The sequence below is a fragment of the Ranitomeya imitator genome, chromosome 4, assembly GCF_032444005.1.
Source record: "Ranitomeya imitator isolate aRanImi1 chromosome 4, aRanImi1.pri, whole genome shotgun sequence".
NCBI classification, from domain to species: Eukaryota; Metazoa; Chordata; class Amphibia; order Anura; family Dendrobatidae; genus Ranitomeya; species Ranitomeya imitator.
Window position 1 is genome coordinate 337,571,152 of NC_091285.1, and position 12,411 is coordinate 337,583,562.

The window sequence follows — 12,411 nt, forward strand, 5'->3', positions numbered from 1 at the left end:
GATGGCAGCAGCACATGACAGAACGGGCGCAGGATGACAGCAGCACATGACAGAACAGGCACAGGATGGCAGCAGCACATGACAGAACGGGTGCAGGATGGGAGCAGCACATGACAGAACGGGCGCAGGATGGCAGCAGCACATGACAGAATGGGCGCAGGATGGGAGCAGCACATGACAGAACAGGGGAACAGGATGGGAGCAGCACATGACAGAACGGGGGCGCAGGATGGGAGCAGCACATGACAGAACGGGGGCGCAGGATGGGAGCAGCACATGACAAAACGGGGGCGCAGGATGGGAGCAGCACATGACAGGATGGGAGCAGCAAATGACAGAATGGAGGCGCAGGATGGGAGCAGCACATGACAGAACGGGGGCGCAGGATGGGAGAAGCACATGACAGAACGGGGGCGCGGGATGGGAGCAGCACATGACAGAATGGGGATGCAGGATGGAGCAGCACATGACAGAAAGGGGGGGCAGGATGGAACAGCACATGACAGGATGGGGACGCAGGGTGGAGCAGCACATGACAAGATGGGGATGCAGGATGGAGCAGCACATACCAGGATGGAGACCATATACCAATATAAATGCTCGCCACCCGGGCGTAGAACGGGTTCAATAGCTAGTTATATTATATTAGGAACAGTGAAAATATACTCTAGAAATCGTCATCTACTGTGTAGTAAGTTATCTTTAATGGTTTCAAACACTCCAATTAATTAATAATAATTATTAATTTATTAATATATATATTGATATGGTTTCAATCAGTATAACATTCAGTATATCCTTACTGTATGGAGTTCGCAGAAGGTCATTGAGGTCCAACCAGATGACCCACCCAGCAGAAGGTCATTTGTTGTTAAGTAAATAACCAGTTAATTGTTATAAGTAAATTTATTTGTTGTCAGTAACTGACCAGCTACTTGTCAGTAACCAACCAGTTAAAGGGGGTTTCTTCCTGGCATTCCTACAACCATCAAAGTTTTTACTGAGATACATTGGACAGTATAACATATAAAAAGAGATGCAACAGAGACAGGGGCAGATGGAAGAGAGATGGGACAGAGAGAGGTGCCTGATTTGACTTCTACCATTCTAATGTGATGTATGACTTTATTGATTATGTGCTATTTGAGTGACTGTTTATTTATTATTCTTTTATTAAGTAAATTCATTTTTGGTTATTCAATTTTCGTGTGAACATTTATTTATTCATCACAATTCCTTGAACCTTAACAAAACAAAGTACTAGAGTATTTTTTATTGAATTGAGTCAGTGTTTGCACAGAAAAAATGAATCATCCGAGCGTCCTACATCCGTCAAGCGATGATCACTAGCGCATATCAGTGATCAACCTCCAGTTGTTGCTTTTTTTTTGTTAAAAGAGAAAAAATATTTTTTAGATTAGGGACAGTAAAAATAAAATGTAGTATTTGTCATCTACTACAGTATTTTTTACTGAATTAGTGTCAGCATGGAAAAAAAGAATCACATCCATGCCGGCGTCTTACGTCTGTTCTAAATAAAAAAAAAGTTTGCACCGAGCGCTCACACAATACTGAATGATATTTGGCACAGACACAAACACCACATACGTGAAAAAATGTTGTCACACTCATCCCACACGGTATTCAGTGTCGGAGGTATATGCTTTCATGGCCTCCCACGCGGACAGTGAGGGAGAGGATGCAAACTTCCTTTATTTTTCTTCCTCCTCTTCCTTAAGTGATGCTGAAACGCCACACAGACGTTCCAGGGCAGAAAGTGAACCAGCACCAAGCAATCCTGCATGAACCTCACCCCCCTTAGATTATGAGTCACTGATTCCTGATTTTGTAGTGCAATCAGGAATCCAATTTTACACTTCCTGCCTTACCGAAATGAACTTTTTCAGATTCATTTTCTCTGAGGATTTTGTAAACCTCATGTTGACTCAATCAAATTTGTGCAATAGCAATTTTTCGTACATAAAAATCATCAGATCACTGCTATGTAGCTGAAATGCAGGTGTGCTGTGAGCGCCGACCACAGGGGGGCGCTCACAGCAGGCCGGCATCAGTAACCATAGAGGTCTCAAGGACCTCTATGGTTACCTTCCTGATGCATCGCCGACCACCGATCATGTGATGGGGGTCAGCGATGACATCATTTCCGACCGCCCGGCCGGAAGCGCCGGTTAAATGCCGCTGTCTGAGTTTGACATCGGCATTTAACAGGTTAATAGCGGCGGGTGAATAGCGATTTCACCCGCTGCTATTGCGCGCACATGTCAGCTGTACAAAACAGCTGACATGTCGCGACTTTGATGTGGGCTCACCGCCGGAGCCCACATCAAAGGGGGTGACACGGCATGCGCAGTAATAGTACGGCGCATGTCGTGAAAGGGTTAAGTATCCTCTCAGTCTTCTTTTTTGCAAGCTAAACATTCCCAAATACTGTAAATGTTCTTCATAGGGCATGGTTTGCAGACCAAGCACCATTCTGGTCGCTCTTCTCTGAACTAGCTCCAGTTTGGTAAATGTTACTTATTAACTATTTTGTGTGACATAACTCTTTGATTTACAGTACGGACATACAGGGGGGCGTTGTTTGTGGGGGACAGGAGCAGACGTGTTTTTACATAGCTCCTAATATTCCCCTATTTCAGCTACCTAAAGCATATTAAATTGTGGAATACTTGGTTATAAAACCTACTAAAACATGCCTGGACTGGGTTATAAGAAGGGAAAAGAACATTCAACCAAGAAAATCCCCTTATTAAAACGGAGGGACACCTGGAGAAGATCTAATGAAAGCCTTCTCTCATCTGAAGTAAAAGTGACAAAGCCTTTGCCTCACAATATGGATCCTTGCAAAAAAACCAGAGTCACAGCTTCACAACAGTCATATGGCCTGTAAGACATCTGTTATAAAACATCCTGCACTCTCCGAGACATCAGCATATCCTGTACTGCAAAGAAACCGGAAGAGCACGAGGAATAATGAAATGAATGAGTATTTAAAGGTGAACCCTACACTTACAAAACAATTGTATAACCAGGTAATCACAGGAGATGGATCTTTCACAGAATCATCTAATCTTAAGACAGATGAGGCCAAAATTTTATCTGATGATGGGGGTGTTTATCTGCATCTGATTTCTCTATCTGAAAAAAATTCCCCTTCTAATTCCTCATACAATACTAGAGATTACAATTTAGGGAAAATTAAAGGGAAGTTTCCTAATATAGCTCCTTATTCTGCTAAATCTGTTAAAGAAACAACAATATCTCCAACACAGACAAATTTGTTTCCTACCAATCAGATGAATCCATTAACTCATCAGGGCATGGGAAAATGGTCATTTGGGGAGTTTTTATAGCGATATAGATTCATCTGATTATAGAGGTGACTTTTTTTTTTAGATGATATGGCCCTTGATGACATCTATTCTTCAGAGTCATATTCTTCCTCAGAACACAAATCTAGCATTGAAAACTCTGAATTTTATGAAAAATTTAAGCAAAAAACTAAACCAAATCAGATCAAACCAAATCAGAAAAAATTACAAGGGCTCTCTAACAAAAACAACTCATTGATTAACGATATCCAAGCAACAGATGATAATCCAACAGAAAAATTTATGATTAGCATATGTAAAGCCCTCAGTGAAAAAAGTGAAAAATACTTCAGTGAAAAATACTACTAGTGATGATGACTCAAAAATATCTGAATCCGATTTGGCATCTGAAGACTCTATACACTTAAAAAATACCAAAGCGTCCTAGAGTTTCATTAAAGAGCACTTTAAAGATATTTTATCATGCATAGCTGTTAACACACACTCAAATTCTTATGGAGTTTCTGATAACTCCTTCTATAACTCAAAAAATAAAAATCTCTTCAGTCAAAAATCAAGGGTCCTTATATCCTAATGAAGACCAAAATCTTGCTACACTCTCTGATTCATTAAAAAATATCCAAAATAATATCAACTCTTTTAGAAAAAATCTAAACAATCTTGAAGACTTTAAAAAGAAAAATAATGTAAAAATTAGAGGGATTCCAAAGTCAGTCCAGAACTCCCAACTAAAAGTTTACATCTCTTCATTAATTTCTTGTCTACTTCCTAACGCCAAAGAGGAAAATTTACTTAAAAAGGCCTTTAGAGTAGGCAGACCATCTGCTCTTCCACTTCATGTCGAAACAGATGTCATTGTCTCCTTCTGCCCCAATTGGTTTAGAAATGCTTTACTAAATATATACCAAAGGAGCAAAATTCCTTTCTTCTCCATGTAACCACTTGGTCTTTTTCAAAGACCTATATAAAGAAACATTACAAAAGCAAAAATTATTTCAGTCTACTACCTGTGAACTCCGAAAAGCTGGAATACCTTACAATTGGTCTCAGATCTCAACGCTAAAAATTAAATTTGAATCCAAATTGATCCATATTTCATCTCCGGCGGAGGGAGCTGACTTCCTAATAGGTGCAGGCATAAAATCCTCCATGGACTCCCACGGACTCCTCTCTCAGTCCAAATCTGATCTTTGTCCCAAATGAAGAAATAATCCAAACAAACAACACCTTATTGAACATAATGAATCTTTTATTTGAATGCCCAGATAGACTTATATTCATTTATTCCCCAATTGTAGCCTGTTTTTGAACCGTACTTTTCCCCCACAAGGTCATAGGAACACCTAAGGCTGCCATCACACTAGCAGTATTTGGTCAGTATTTTACATCAGTATTTGTAAGCCAAAACCAGGAGTGGGTGATAAATGCAGAAGTGGTGCATATGTTTCTATTATACTTTTCCTCTATTTGTTCCACTCCTGGTTTTGGCTTACAAATGCTGATGTAAAATACTGACCAAATACTGCTAGTGTGACGGCAGCCTAAAGGTGATTCCAGACATCCCAGGACATATTTATTTTTCCTTTTGAACCATATTTGACTTTTGAGAAAGCGACAGTTGTTCTGGTTCTGTTTGAGTAAGCTACAGTATGTTAAAGTATGGAAGTCCTGTATTTTCTTTCCCCTTTCTTTCCCTATTATCCTATGTATCCTATTTTTCCCACACCCTTTACCCTTACCTTTGCTAAATTTGTAAAACCAATAAAAATTTGTTGGAAAAACAGTAAGGGCATACAAATTAAAAGTTTGAAAATTGCTACATTTTCAATATTTTCTCAAAATTTCCTTTTTTATTTCATAAATAAATGCAAGTGACATCAAAGAAATTTTACCATTATCATGAAGTAAAATATGTTGTGAAAAAAAAGTTTTTACCACAGAAAGTGACACTAGTCAGAAGTGTAAAATTTGGCCTGGTCATGAAGGTGAAAACAGACTTGGGGCAGAAGGGGTTAAACATTTTAAGCATATGCTTATTATAATAAGGGAGGGAGAGGGAGAGAATAACAAGGAGGACAATGTGTGAGGGAGAGAATAAAATGGAGGACAGTGTGTGAGGGAGAGAATAACATGGAGGACAGTGTGTGAGGGAGAGAATAGCATGGAGGATAGTGTGTGAGGGAGAGAATAACATGGAGGACAGTCTGTGAGGGAGAGAAAAACATGGAGGACAGTGTGTGAGGAAGATAATAACAAGGAGGACAGTGTGTGAGGGAGAGAATAACATGGAGGACAGTGTGTGAGGGAGAGAATAACATGGAGGACAGCGTGTGAGGGAGAGAATAGCATGGAGGACAGTCTGTGAGGGAGAGAAAAACATGGAGGACAGTCTGTGAGGGAGAAAATAACATGGAGGACAGTGTGCTTGAGAGAATAACATGGAGGACAGTCTGTGAGGGAGAGAATAACACGGAGGACAGTGTGTGAGGGAGAGAATAGCATGGAGGACAGTCTGTGAGGGATAGAATAACATGGAGGACAGTCTGTGAGGGAGAAAAAAAACATGGAAGACAATGTGTTTGAGAGAATAACATGGAGGACAGTCTGTAAGGGAGAGAATACCATGGAGAACAGTCTGTGAGGGAAAGAATAATATGGATGACAGTGTGTGAGGGAGAGAGTAACATGGAGGACAGTGTGAGGGAGAGAATAACATGGAGGACAGTGTGTGAGGGAGAGAATAGCATGGAGGACAGTCTGTGAGGGAGAGAAAAACATGGAGGACAGTCTGTGAGGGAGAAAATAACATGGAGGACAGTGTGCTTGAGAGAATAACATGGAGGACAGTCTGTGAGGGAGAGAATAACACGGAGGACAGTGTGTGAGGGAGAGAATAGCATGGAGGACAGTCTGTGAGGGAGAGAATAACATGGAGGACAGTCTGTGAGGGAGAAAAAAAACATGGAAGACAATGTGTTTGAGAGAATAACATGGAGGACAGTCTGTAAGGGAGAGAATACCATGGAGAACAGTCTGTGAGGGAAAGAATAATATGGATGACAGTGTGTGAGGGAGAGAGTAACATGGAGGACAGTGTGAGGGAGAGAATAACATGGAGGACAGTGTGTGAGGGAGAGAATAGCATGGAGGACAGTCTGTGAGGGAGAGAAAAACATGGAGGACAGTCTGTGAGGGAGAAAATAACATGGAGGACAGTGTGCTTGAGAGAATAACATGGAGGACAGTCTGTGAGGGAGAGAATAACATGGAGGACAGTGTGTGAGGGAGAGAATAGCATGGAGGACAGTCTGTGAGGGAGAGAATAACATGGAGGACAGTCTGTGAGGGAGAAAAAAACATGGAAGACAATGTGTTTGAGAGAATAACATGGAGGACAGTCTGTGAGGGAGAGAATAACATGGAGAACAGTCTGTGAGGGAAAGAATAATATGGATGACAGTGTGTGAGGGAGAGAGTAACATGGAGGACAGTGTGAGGGGGAGAATAACATGGAGGACAGTGTGTGAGGGAGAGAATAACATGGAGAACAGTCTGTGAGGGAGAGAATAACATGGAGGACAGTGTGTGAGGGAGAGAATAACATGGAGAACAGTCTGTGAGGGGAAGAATAGCATGGAGGACAGTCTGTGATGGAGAGAATAACATGGAGGACAGTGTGTGAGGGAGAGAATAACATGGAGGACAGTGTGTGTGGGAGAGAATAACATGGAGGACAGTGTGTGAGGGAGAGAATAACATGGAGGGCAGTCTGTGAGGGAGAGAACAACATGGCGGACAGTTTGTAAGGGAGAGAATAAAAATTGTCCCCGTTTTTAAGTTTATCATTTGGTAAAATAAATAGTGTCTTTGAAAACTATAAGTCATCCTGTAGAAATCAAGCTGTCAAACAGCGATAGATGACTAATAAAGTTTTCACTCTGAAAATAATGACAGGAGAAAAACAATGGCAGTGTGTCCAATGGGTTAAAATTAGTGTTGAGCATTCCGATACTGCAAATATCGGGTATCGGCCGATATTTTTGTGATATCGGAAATCGGAATCGGAAGTGTTCCCAGTCATCTTCGGCGTGGGCGGTGCGTATGGTGACCCTGGCTGTCACCGCTGCGAGCGTCTGCCTGCGTTCCTTAGAATGCAGGCAGACGCTCGCAGCGGTGACAGTCAGGGTTCGTCGGACCCTGGCTGTCACCGCTGCGAGCGTCTGCCTGCGTTCCTTAGAATGCAGTGAGTGAAGGACCTTCGTTGACGTCACGGTCAGGTGAGCGGTCACCTGATCGCGATGTCATCGAAGGTCCTTCACTCGCTGCATTCTTAGGGACGAGGCAGACGCTTGCAGCGGTGACAGCCAGGGTCCTTCAGAGGGGTGAGTATATCCATATTTTTATTTTTTATTTTTTACATGAATATGGATCCCTGGGCCTGAAGGAGAGTTTCCTCTCCTTCAGACACTGGAAACCATCCAGGATACCTTCCGATATTTGTGTCCTATTGACTTGCATTGGTATCGGGTATCGGTGATATCCGATATTTTTTGGATATCGGCCGATACCATCCGATACCGATACCTTTGAGTATCGGAAGGTATCGCTCAACACTAGTTAAAACATAAATGTAAGCACCAATGTTTATATGAATACTAGATGCTGGACCGATTCTAATGCATCGGATATCTACTATATAATTGTCTAATTCTGTCTGTTTGTCTGCAACGGAAATCCCGAGTCGTTGATTGGTTTCGCCAGCTGCTGATAGTGACCAATCAGCGACAGGTGCTGTCCGGCTACAAATTGGCCCGGGATTTGAACCACGCTTTGCTGATTGGTCGCTCTCGGCCGGCCGCAACCAATCAGCGATATTGGCGTGGGATTTAAACACCACTTCGCTGATTGGTCGCACCTGGCTGGCAGCGACCAATCAGCGATATTGGCTCGATTTGTAAACCCAGCTGCACTGATTGGTTGCGCTGGGCCGGCCGCGACCAATCAGCATCAGGGGCAGTCCAGCCACGACCAATCTGTGATATTGGCGCGGGATTTAAACACCGCTTCACTGACAATGTATATATTTTACCCGGAAAATCATGTGTATTCATTGCATTATTCTTAAATTTTCATAAATAAACTACATACATATTCTAGAATACTCAATGCGTTAGAATTGGGCCACCATCTAGTATATATATATAAATCTGTATAAACATCTGGAATTGGCAAAAGAACACTATTTAGACAAAAAAGGAAAACTACCCAGCATGTTATGAAAGAAATAAAAATTTATATTTACAGTACTTACACAAAACTTGCTGCCCCCATCTCAGCATTGACATGGTTCCCCACTAGTGTTGAGCGATACCGTCCGATACTTGAAAGTATCGGTATCGGATAGTATCGGCCGATACCCGAAAAATATCGGATATCGCCGATACCGATATCCGATACCAATACAAGTCAATGGGACATCAAGTATCGGAAGGTATTCTCATGGTTCCCAGGGTCTGAAGGAGAGGAAACTCTCCTTCAGGCCCTGGGATCCATAGGGATGTGTAAAATAAAGAATTAAAATAAAAAATATTGATATATTTACCTCTCCGGCGGCCCCTGAACTCAGCGCGGGTAACCGGCAGGCTTCGTTGTTCAAAATCAGCGCTTTTAGGACCTGAGAATCACGTCCCGGCTTCTGATTGGTCGCGGGCCGCCCATGTGACCGCCACGCGACCAATCACAAGCCGCGACGTCACCGCAAGCTATTAACGCGCTCATTTTTAAAAACGAGCGCGTTAATGACTTTCAAAGACGTAGCGGCTTGTGATTGGTCGCGGCCACGCGACCAATCACAAGCCGCGACGTCACCGCAAGCTATTAACGCGCTCATTTTTAAAAATGAGCGCGGTAATGACTTTCAAAGACGTAGCGGCTTGTGATTGGTCGCGGCCACGCGACCAATCACAAGCCGCGACGTCACCGCAAGCTATTAACGCGCTCATTTTTAAAAATGAGCGCGGTAATGACTTTCAAAGACGTAGCGGCTTGTGATTGGTCGCGTGGCCGCGACCAATCACAAGCCGCTACGTCTTTGAAAGCCATTAACGTGCTCATTTTTAAAAATGAGCGCGTTAATAGCTTGCGGTGACGTCGCGGCTTGTGATTGGTCGCGTGGCCGCGACCAATCACAAGCCGCTACGTCTTTGAAAGCCATTAACGCGCTCATTTTTAAAAATGAGCGCTTTAATAGCTTGCGGTGACGTCGCGGCTTGTGATTGGTCGCGTGGCCGCGACCAATCACAAGCCGCTACGTCTTTGAAAGCCATTAACGCGCTCATTTTTAAAAATGAGCGCGTTAATAGCTTGCGGTGACGTCACGGCTTGTGATTGGTCGCGTGGCGGTCACATGGGCGGCCCGCGACCAATCAGAAGCCGGGACGTGATTCTCAGGTCCTAAAAGCGCTGATTTTGAACAACGAAGCCTGTCGGTTACCCGCGCTGAGTCCAGGGGCCGCCGGAGAGGTAAATATATCAATATTTTTTATTTTAATTCTTTATTTTACACATCTCTATGTATCCGATACCGATACCCGATACCACAAAAGTATCGGATCTCGGTATCGGAATTCTGATACCGCAAGTATCGGCCGATACCCGATACTTGCGGTATCGGAATGCTCAACACTATTCCCCACTGGTTTCCATGCATCCCTTCTCATTTAACAATGGCATGTGACCACTGGCTATCATTTCCTGCTTGAAAAAGACCTACAATTGGTCGAAACATTGCATTATGGCAAAATAAATAGGTATTTTTGCTTTTTCACATGGATTAGATGCTGTTCTTCTTAATTTACTGGCCTCATGATTCCTCACTATAGGTGTTTGGGTTCAGTGGTCAATCACCACTGAAAGAGAAAGAATGGAGCCCATTTTCTAGCAGTCCCCTGGTCCTTTGCTGACCTTTAGGTTATGTACACATCATAAGTAAATTCTGCTTGTTGAACGCTGCGTACTACCCGCAGCGCCCAGATGTTACAGCATAGTGGATGGGATTTCAAGAAATCCCATATCAACTATGCATCCTGAGATGCCCATGACTCACCCGCAGAGATGGTCATGCGATGCATCTTTCCAGACCACAGCATGTATATTTATCTTGTGGAGATGCGAGTTTTCCATGAGGTGAATTTGCACGTGTGGCGAGTTTTGCGTGAGCCTAGTTTTACATGTGGCGAGTTTTGCATGTGGCAAATTTTGCGCGTGGCGTGTTTTGAGTGGCGCGTTTTGAGTGGCGACTTTTATGTAGCGAGGTTGGTGTATGTGTGGTGAAATGTGTGCTGAGGGTGGTATATGTGTTCAAGCACATGGTAGTGTGTGGCACATTTTGTGTGCGTGTTCATATCCCCATGTGTGGTGAGTATCCCATGTCGGGGCCCCACCTTAGCAACTGTACAGTATATACTCTTTGGCGCCATCGCTCTCATTCTTTAAGTCCCCCTTGTTCACATCTGGCAGCTGTCAATTTGCCTCCAACACTTTTCCTTTCACTTTTTCCCCATTATGTAGATAGGGGCAAAATTGTTTGGTGAATTGGAATGCGCGGGGTTAAAATTTCGCCTCACAACATAGCCTATGACGCTCTCAGGGTCCAGACGTGTGACTGTGCAAAATTTTGTGGCTGTAGCTGCGACAGTGCAGATGCCAATCCCCGACATACACAAATACACACACACACACACACATACACACAGACATTCAGCTTTATATATTAGACTAGCTGAAGAGCCCGGCGTTGCCTGGGCATAGTAATTATCTGTGGTTAGTTATAGCACCTCACTTCTCTTATTTTCCCTTCACGCCTCTCATTTTCCCAATCACATCTTTCATTTTCCCCCTCACATCTCTCATTTTCTCCCTCACACCTTTCATTTTCTCCCTCACTCCTCTCATTCCCCCCTAACACTTGTCATTTCAACCTCACATCTGTCATTTTCTGATCACTCCACTATTTTTCCTCACTCCTCTCATTTTGCACTCACACCTTTTCATTTTCACCTCACACCTCTCATTTTCACCTCATCACCTCAGTATATACATGTTTGTCATCTCCCTTATATATAGTATACATCTGTATGTCATCTCCTGTATATAGTATATACCTGTATGTCATCTCCCCTGTATATAGTATATACCTGCTGTGTGTCATCTCCCCTATATATAGAATATACCTGAATGTCATCTCCTTCTATATATAGTATATACCTGTATGTCATCTCCTCCTGTATATAGTATATACCTGTGTGTCATCTCCTCCTGTATATAGTATATACCTGCATGTCATCTTCTATATATAGCATATGCCTGTATGTCATCTCCTCCTGTATATAGTATATACCTGTGTGTCATCTCCCCTGTATATAGTATATATCTGTGTGTGATCTCCTCCTGTATATAGTATATACCTGCATGTCATCTTCTATATATAGCATATACCTGTATGTCATCTCCTCCTGTATATATATATATGTACCTGTATGTCATCTCCTCCTCTATATAGTATATACCTGTGTGTCATCTCTCCTGTATATAGTATATATCTGTGTGTCATCTCCCCTGTATATAGTATATACCTGTGTGTCATCTCCTCCTGTATTAGACCTCGTTCACACGTTATTTGCTCAGTATTTTTACCTCAGCATTTGTAAGCTAAATTGGCAGCCTGATATATCCCCAGCCAACAGGAAGCCCTCCCCCTGGCAGTATATATTAGCTCACACATACACATAATAGACAGGTCATGTGACTGACAGCTGCCGTATTTCCTATATGGTACATTTGTTGTAGTTTGTCTGCTTATTAATCAGATTTTTATTTTTGAAGGATAATACCAGACTTGTGTGTGTTTTAGGGCGAGTTTCGTTTGTCAAGTTGTGTGTGTTGAGTTGCGTGTGACGACATGCATGTAGCGACTTTTGTGAGATGAGTTTTGTGTGGCAACATGCGTGTAGCAACTTTTTGTGTGTCGAGTTGCATGTGACAGGTTAGTGTAGCAAGT